We start from the raw sequence: 8,268 nt of genomic DNA, 5'->3' as shown, positions 1-8,268 counted from the left end.
TTCCTTCCTTTCCTCTCACTTATGCTCACATTGTACTCACATTCTGACGTTTTCTTGGATTCTTCTTGTTAAATTTCTCTTTAATAAGCAATTTTCTTTTGTAATGTATTATTTTCACTCCTAACTGAAATAAAGCTTTTAGATTTTTAGAGACTTGAGTCACTGGCCTTGTAAATCAAACAAATACCAAACTTTTTACATTGACTTTTAATAAGAAATTAAATTATAGCCTAAAAATGTCCTAAAATTAACTTTTAATCCTTACTGGAAATTAACATCATTTTTAATCCAAACTTGAGAACCTTAACTACTTCATATTTTTCTGCTCTCAGAAACTAATAGGAAATTCTGTCTTCTCTACTTAGGTGCCATAGAAACAAATTGCTACTTAGGAAGAATCTTAATATGTAGGTGCTTCTTTGTCAGTGGATTTGCTGAGATAGCTATTTCAAGGATTCTCATTCATCTGTGTGCACTACTGATTTCTTAAATCTACATAAATAGTGAATTGAACATCAAACTCTTCTGTTTTATCCAAAACTGTTGATGAGCTAAAAGTTGAGTCTAATTTCAACACCAATGTGTTGGCGTTCAAGAAGGAATAAATGACCATAAGAAACATAAACAATAGATCCATTGTGTTTTCTTAAATCTATGAATAAAAGTCAATTATTAGCTTAGTACAAGAACATAATTATAGCCTATATGAATTTCAAAGAAATTGCTCATACCTAGAATTTTTAAACTTTGTATGTGTCAAGTACTGTCATGTGTGGATGTAGTAACTAAGAGGGATCCAAAGTTGAAGCTGAAATGTACATCTGAGTTACAGACCATATGGTAGAGAAGGAATAAAATCCAACTCTTCCCCATACTACTGAGCTAATAATCAAGCTATACTTCTGATATGGTTTTACAAAATAATGTCTCCATGGCTTTACAAGTCACATAGGGTGTAATAGCACTGTAATGAAGTGGAAAAATGCAAAAAGGAATGGAATCAAGTAGATCAGTTGAGAGAAAATGGCCAAGACAATTACAATCACCATTAATAACCCCCTTCTGAATTAGAGAATTTTGTTTAAAAATGGACTTTGATTACTCACATTAGTTTTATTTCTTTACTTTTCATTAGATATTCTCCAATTCCTTTCTATTCAACAAATTCCCACAAGTAGATATTATACTGTAATTTAAAATTTGATAGGCAAATAAGTTAGATATTTTGACAATGCAAGTACTCATCCACACACATTGAACCTGGTAAAGAGGCAGGTTTAAGCTGAGGTTCCAGGGATAAATCTACCTTTGTGCCATCATTGCGATCCAGTGAGGTTATTGCAGTACTACTTTTTTTTTTAATCATAGCAAGGTTACTTTGCTCAGTAATCAAGAAGTCTAAAATTAAGGTAGTTTCTTAATTACACTTGAATTTTTTCATAGTCTCCATAGTTTAACTACTTATCCCTGGAGTCAACAACATTTTAGACTTAAATATTTGAGCTGTTGAGAATGATAGCAGAGCTTACCAGGAAAAAATTAACAAAGTTCAGAAGTCATTCATTTGATGATTCCTTAATATATTTGTGTGTGTGTTAGAATGTCAGCACATGCCACTTATTGTATGAGTAGGTGTGTTTTGTGTAAATCTTCACTTTTTCACTTTTATTTTCACTTTTACTCATTGTTTCTTAGGAAAGCTCTCAGGTAGACAGCACCTATCACGAACTACCCTATAACATAGTACTGTTATTATTTCATAGATAAAGAAACTAAGGCAGGAGAGGTTGTACAACTTGTCCAATGTCTCTGAGCTAGCAAATCACAGAACCAGGATTCAAATTCAGGCAGCTTTGTTTCTGAGTCTTAGTGTGACTGAATCTGTAATCAGCATGTACTGAAAACATTCTCCATGTGCCAGCCTCTGCCTGAATCCCACAGCCTCTGCATCTCCTGCCTTGCAATACTGGGTCACTCCTGTGTACATCTAGAGTACATGTCTTCTCCAATTCTGATGACCTCAGAAAAATAAAAATATAGATATTTTTCAAAGCTACCCTCTGAGATCTAAGATTAACTCTTAATCATGGTGATTTAAGCACAGAATTGAGACGTAAATCTGTTTCACCCAAGGATTATCACTAAAGCTGTTTTTTATTTTCTGCTGGTCTCTTATTTCCTCTGTCTTCTTTATTTACAAAATCTCTAATCTTTCCAGTTTCCTAGCCAATGTCTGAAGTCATCTTCTGGGAACACTTTCTCCATAAATGCTTAGGCTATAAAATCTGATTAGTTTTTATCAACCGATTTCTTTGGAAGCTAGATCATTACTCAACACGAGCCATATTTTAGCTCACAGACTAGGAACACAATATCTATGAATATGGTTTTAAAACAAGGATTGTGCCCAGCTGACTTTCAAATCTTCAATCTTAAGAGATAACAAAAAGAGTTATCAGTTAAAATTGTTGACCAAGGGTGAACAATATTACATTCAAAATAAAAAAATGTACTGAAGAAAATAGCCCTGCCTAATCTTCAGTTTATCATCAGCAATGAAAATTGCCAGTCATCTGGGTTTCTAGCCAATCTTTTCTATTATTTTATTATTGACATAATAATTGACATTGCAAGGACCTGAGTTTGATCCCCGGTACCAAAAAAAGAAAAATTGACATAAAAGTCACTTTTTTTAAGTAGACAATTCAGTGGGTTTTAGTCTATTCACAGAGTTGTCCCACCATCATTCCTACATAATCTCACAGCGTTTTAATCACTTCAAAAAGAAACCCCAAATTCCAGTTTCTCCTAGCATGAAAAGAGCCTGGAAGTTGTTACTCTGTTCCTGAAAAATATTTTCTAAAACCTAGCTCTTCATAGATCTTTCAGAGAGGTCACAGGGGAAAACTGTTGCCGCTCAATTGAAGAGTGGGCCAATGCAGAGAATCACAACACACAAGTGTAAATCCCATTTGAACATGTTCTTCCTACTTTCTGATATCTATCCTCCATTATGCTCCTCATTCAGCCTTTGAGTTTCTCACACAAGAGAAGCAATGCAATATTTAAACTCATGGGTTTAATTTATTTTACTGAAGATTATGGTCTGGAGGTGCATCCATTTTCCTACTAATGACTCAGGAGGGGAACAAAGGGAGTGGATGGGGGAAGGGAAGGAAGGGGAAAAAAAGAACGAATGAAAACAAAGCTTGTGTGAATGGGGAGTGGAAGAAAGGTTGAAGGGAGGGGAGCAGAATGAAAAAAAAGAATTGAGATGAGATATATATGGGTACAAATTTCCTATGATAGATATGATCAATATATGTGATAAATATGCACTGATAAAAAATAAGTTTTAAAAGAAGAGTAAAAGTCCCCAAGCAGCAATCTTTGGACAAGTCTGAGAATGAAATCTTCCAAGAGGACCATCATAGTCAGGCTCCACACTTTAGTGAATTTTACCTCCTGGAGCTCAACAAAGTTATGGCAGAGACTAACAGAAATTAAAAATAAAAATTGTCCTGTGGTGCTTCTGGCAGGAAGATGGGAAGAAAGTAATTTTTAAATGGGCCGAGCATTCTGTTCTTTACAAAAGGTTTGATCTTAGCAGAAACTATTCTACTAGAGCAGCTGTGGTGAACCTATGTGTGGAAATGGGCTGTTAGTATCATTGAAAACCCTAAAATGGTCACCATCCCTGTACCGGAGTATACATTTGTTAGATATTAAGTAACCCAAGAGAAGAGAAATACCCAACTCCAGCCTCCTCCAACCATCCTAGCCCACCAAAGGGATAGAAAAAACTGAGAAGCACTTAGGAAGATTACAGTTCAGAGGCTCACTCAAAACAAAGTTCAACTTTTAGAAGGAAGAGAGTTTCCCACTCCCAACACCTTATCACTGCATTACTAAAGGCCTGTTCGCAGCAAGTCCGTTAGGCAGATCTTATAGGTAGCCATCAAGGAAATGCCACAAGTCATATCAAAAGGCAGTAAACGCAGTCTGAAAAGACAGCAGCCATCAGAATTAGCCTCAGATATGGCAGGGTTGTTGGAATTATCATGCAGGAAATTTGAAACACCTACAGCTCTAATTGATACAGTAAGCTGTGTGCTGCAGCAGATGGGAAATGCAAATAGAGAGATGGAAATTCAAAGAAAGAATCCAAAAATTTTTGAGAGTAAAATCACAACAGAAATGAAGAGGGCCTTTGATGGGCTCATTAATAAGATGGACAAAACCAAGGTAAGAATCTTTGAGCTTGGTGATCCATCAATAGAAATACCAAAACAGAAAGTCAAAAAGGAAAAAAGACTGGAAAACATCAGAACAAATTATTTAAGAACTTTGAGTCAACTATAAAAGATATAACATAGACAAACTAGGAAAAGCAAAAGAAAAAAAGAGAGAAAAGAACACAACAAATAATAAGCAATGGGGAAATTTTCCTAAATTAATGTGATACAATTTTTCTATTGCAAATAATATTTCTGTGTACAGAACACCATATTTTGTTTGTCCAACTGTATGTTGGTAGACATTTGGGCTGTTTCTACTTTTTTGGCTACTATGAAAAATGTTGCTGTGAACATTCATGTACATATTTTTGTGTGGACATACATGTTTTCCTTTTTCTTTACCTAAGAGTGGATTAACCAGGTTACCTGCTAACTCTAGTTTTAGTTTTTCTGAAGTACTGCTAAACAGCTTCCTAAAACAGCTACACATTTTATATTTCTACCAGCAATATGAGAGGATTCTAACTTTTCCATATCATTTTTCATCTTGATTATGATCATCCAAATGGGTGTCAAGTGGTACTTCATTGAAATTTTAATTCATACCTCCCCAATGACTATGTTATAAGCACAGTTTCATATACTAAATGGACATTTATCTGTCTTCTTTTGAGAAATATCTCTTCAGATCCTTTGGTCATTTTTAAATTGCATCATTTCCCTTTTTGAATTGCAAAAAAATCTCTCAGATGCTCTAGATACTAGTTTTTTATTAGATATATCTTTTGCAAATATTTCTCTTATTTTATATATTGTCTTTCAAATTTCATTATATTTGTGATCTCATTCGATACTCACAAACTATCTACAAAGTGATCCTTTTTATCTTGATTTTGAAGAATAGAAAATGGAGCACAGATAAATTGATCAGAATTTCAAATTCACTGAGTCCACCCAGGGCAAAATAAGGATTTAATTGTATTTATTTGACTCTTAAGGTTTGTGCCATTTTTACCCTCTCTAATTTCCTCCCTCCCTCATTTTCTAAACATTCCCAAACTCTGTCAGAAGAAAATTTCTCAGATGATTCCTGTTTGCCTTTAATGAGAGAATTCCATGCACTTTCTCACCTTCTTCCAGTGAAAGATGTACTAATGCCTCGTATGCATTCACTTGTATTGCACTAAATCCCCTCTGGAGATGGTGTCACAGATTTATAGACTTGTATGATGACAGTCTTGCATTTGCATCTTATACCCCCCAAAGGAGGTAGCAAAGGCACATTCATTGATTAAAATTGTCTCTTGGGAACATTGTGATTAAAACTGCATCTGACTCAAGGATTTTTACTAAATACTTTTATTTCTACATTATCTTGTGATATTCAAATAGGAGGTGATATAATTCAAATCCAGGTCTATGTGATGACAAAGTAACAGGGGTTTCTTGTTAAAGTTCTATACCAATGAGCAGTAGAATGACATCATGGAGATTACTTATTTTTTGTCTGGGTTTCATGTAATCAGAATGACAAGTGGGAGGAAAAATTAGGAAAATACTGAAAATTCATGAAAGAAAGAAAGACAAACGAAGAAAGAAAGAAAGAAAGAAAGGAACTTTGCATTGAGCTATGTCAAAAACGTTATTTGTTTATTTTGAAACAGGATCTCACAAATTCACTAAGTGGAGGAGCCTGGCTCCAAACTTGTGAACTTCCCGAGTGCTGAGTTTACAGGTGGGAGCCACTGCACCTGGTTATGACTAATTTTTTTTAAAAAACTAAATTTTAGTAGCAGTTTGGGTATAATATCATCTTTAGTCTCCCTACCCAACTTCTTTATTTTTTATATTTTCATCTTGAGTCCTAGTATTTTGTATCTTTTAAGAAACACCAAGCATCTATCTAGGAATTTCTCTAGTTCTACCAGTTTTGCTTTATTGCTTATTTCCCTTTGGAATGCAATTTGTATTCTCTTGTGTCTGTCCTACATATGAATTCCTCCAAGTTAGACTCAATAAACACTGATATTTGTTTACTGTGTGTAGACAGTTATTGAGGAGAAGAAAAGTGAATTGGCCAACATAACAGCACATCCCTATAGCCTGTGGAATGGGAAATTCAAATTCAAAAGGGTAAGAACATAGAGGTCAAGAGCTTGTAGTGAGGCTGAAGGACGTAGAGGAAAAACGCATTTAGTAACTGCTATAGGAAGATGATGATATAAAAGTTTGAAATTGGAAAATATCCAATTAGAAATGACTGATACAGCCCAGTAGTCTGGATGGGACAAAAGAGGTAGAAAGATGCGGTGAAGGCCTCCTTGTTGCCTTTGTTACCTTGTGTGTGCCATGTTGTTTCTCCTCTGTGATGCTTGTCTGACATGTCACCTTCCCTTGGAGCCAGCTGACTATGGACTGAAATGTCTATGACCTGTAAACCAAATAAGCCCCTTCCCCTCCAAAAAAAGAAAGAAAGAAAGAAAGAAAGAAAGAAAGAGAAAGAAAGAAAGAAAGAAAGAAAGAAAGAAAGAAAGAAAGAAAGAAAGAAAGAAAGAAAGAAAGAAAGACCGGCCCGGAACCCCCTCCCCAAGAATATGAAAGTGATGACGACTCTTACGAAGTATTGGATTTAACAGAGTATACAAGAAGACACCACTGGTGGAATCGAGTGTTTGGCCACCAATCAGGACCTATGGTAGAAAAACACTCAGTAGCTACTCAGATTGCAATGGGTGGCGTGACTGGCTGGTGTGCAGGATTTTTGTTCCAGAAAGTTGGAAAACTTGCAGCAACAGCAGTAGGTGGTAGCTTTCTTCTCCTACAGATTGCCAGTCATAGTGGCTATGTGCAGATCGACTGGAAGAGAGTTGAAAAAGATGTAAACAAAGCAAAAAGGCTTTAAGAAATGAGCAAATAAAGCAGCACTTGCAATCAACAATGTAATCGAAGAAGCAACAGAATTTGTCAAACAGAACATCGTGATATCCAGTGGATTTGTGGGAGGGTTTCTGCTCGGCCTTGCATCTTAAGGACATGAATGATCCTTCCTAGTGGATCCAACTGTGAGAAGAGAGTGGCAGCAGGGGAACTTCTCAGCAGCACATGCCACCAGAGTCTCCAGAGCAGGGAGAAACAACTCGCTGGACAATACCAAATTCACCACTTAGCATTTTGCCATCTGAAGCTTGGCAAATGAGTATCTGCCATAAAACAGCCTGTGTGGCATTTGAACAATAGTATTCTTGAGCAAAAAAAAGAAAGGATTCAAAGTGATAATAAGCAACAATAATAGCAATAAATCAACTTCACTCAGAGCAGAGGATGTAGGCTATGGAAAAAGAGATCCTTTGTCATAAAGTGAATGATAATAAGAATTATTTTGCAGAGGGTTTACTAATAGATATCAGTTGATAGCTTTCAGTAGCACCTCCAACAAGGCATAAAGTATACAGTATTATTAAGTTACAGATGAGAAAGCTGTGCCTCAAAGAGAGTACATAGCATTTCCCACAGTCTCGTTTAGGAGTTTTGTAGCTGAATCAACCCCACATTTGAGTAACTCCAAAGAATGTCTAAACACTGAAATATTTTGCATCCCACTAGCAGCCAAAGGAAGTTTTAAAAATTACATAGATTACTTTAGTGTCAGCACATCCCATACAATTAGTCCATTTTTAAAATCAATCTCAAGTTACTGTGTTTGTCCTACATTGCATGTTTAAGAAGAAACACAAGATAATTTTTTAAAAGTTCGAGTTTTCAAAAAAAGTCTTTTTTCCTATCTAAGCATTTCTCTAAGGAAGAATATCTCTGAATATAATTAAACAATGTATTAATGCTTAAAAATCATATCCTGAAAGAAAATATAATTCATAATTATGTAGGCACATTAATACTTGAAATACTTCAGCCTTACAGAGGGTCTTCAAATATGTTATCTAAACAAGCGAAAAAACAGTATGAAAAAAGATAACATATTAGAAGCTAGCATATGATTAAATGTAACATTCAAATATTTTCTTTTAGAGGA

General features: G+C 35.2%; 1 pseudogene; it reads left to right on the top strand.

Moving 5' to 3' along the window:
* Window positions 1-6,680: 6,680 nt before the first annotated feature.
* On the top strand, window positions 6,681-7,450 carry LOC101697101 (FUN14 domain-containing protein 1 pseudogene; annotated as a pseudogene).
* Window positions 7,451-8,268: the final 818 nt, after the last annotated feature.

The sequence above is a fragment of the Heterocephalus glaber genome, unplaced genomic scaffold (assembly GCF_053883595.1).
Source record: "Heterocephalus glaber isolate CG9 unplaced genomic scaffold, H.glaber_assembly_v1.0 deba00001460, whole genome shotgun sequence".
In the NCBI taxonomy this organism is placed as follows: Eukaryota; Metazoa; Chordata; class Mammalia; order Rodentia; family Bathyergidae; genus Heterocephalus; species Heterocephalus glaber.
This window is presented reverse-complemented; position numbering and strand designations above follow the sequence as displayed.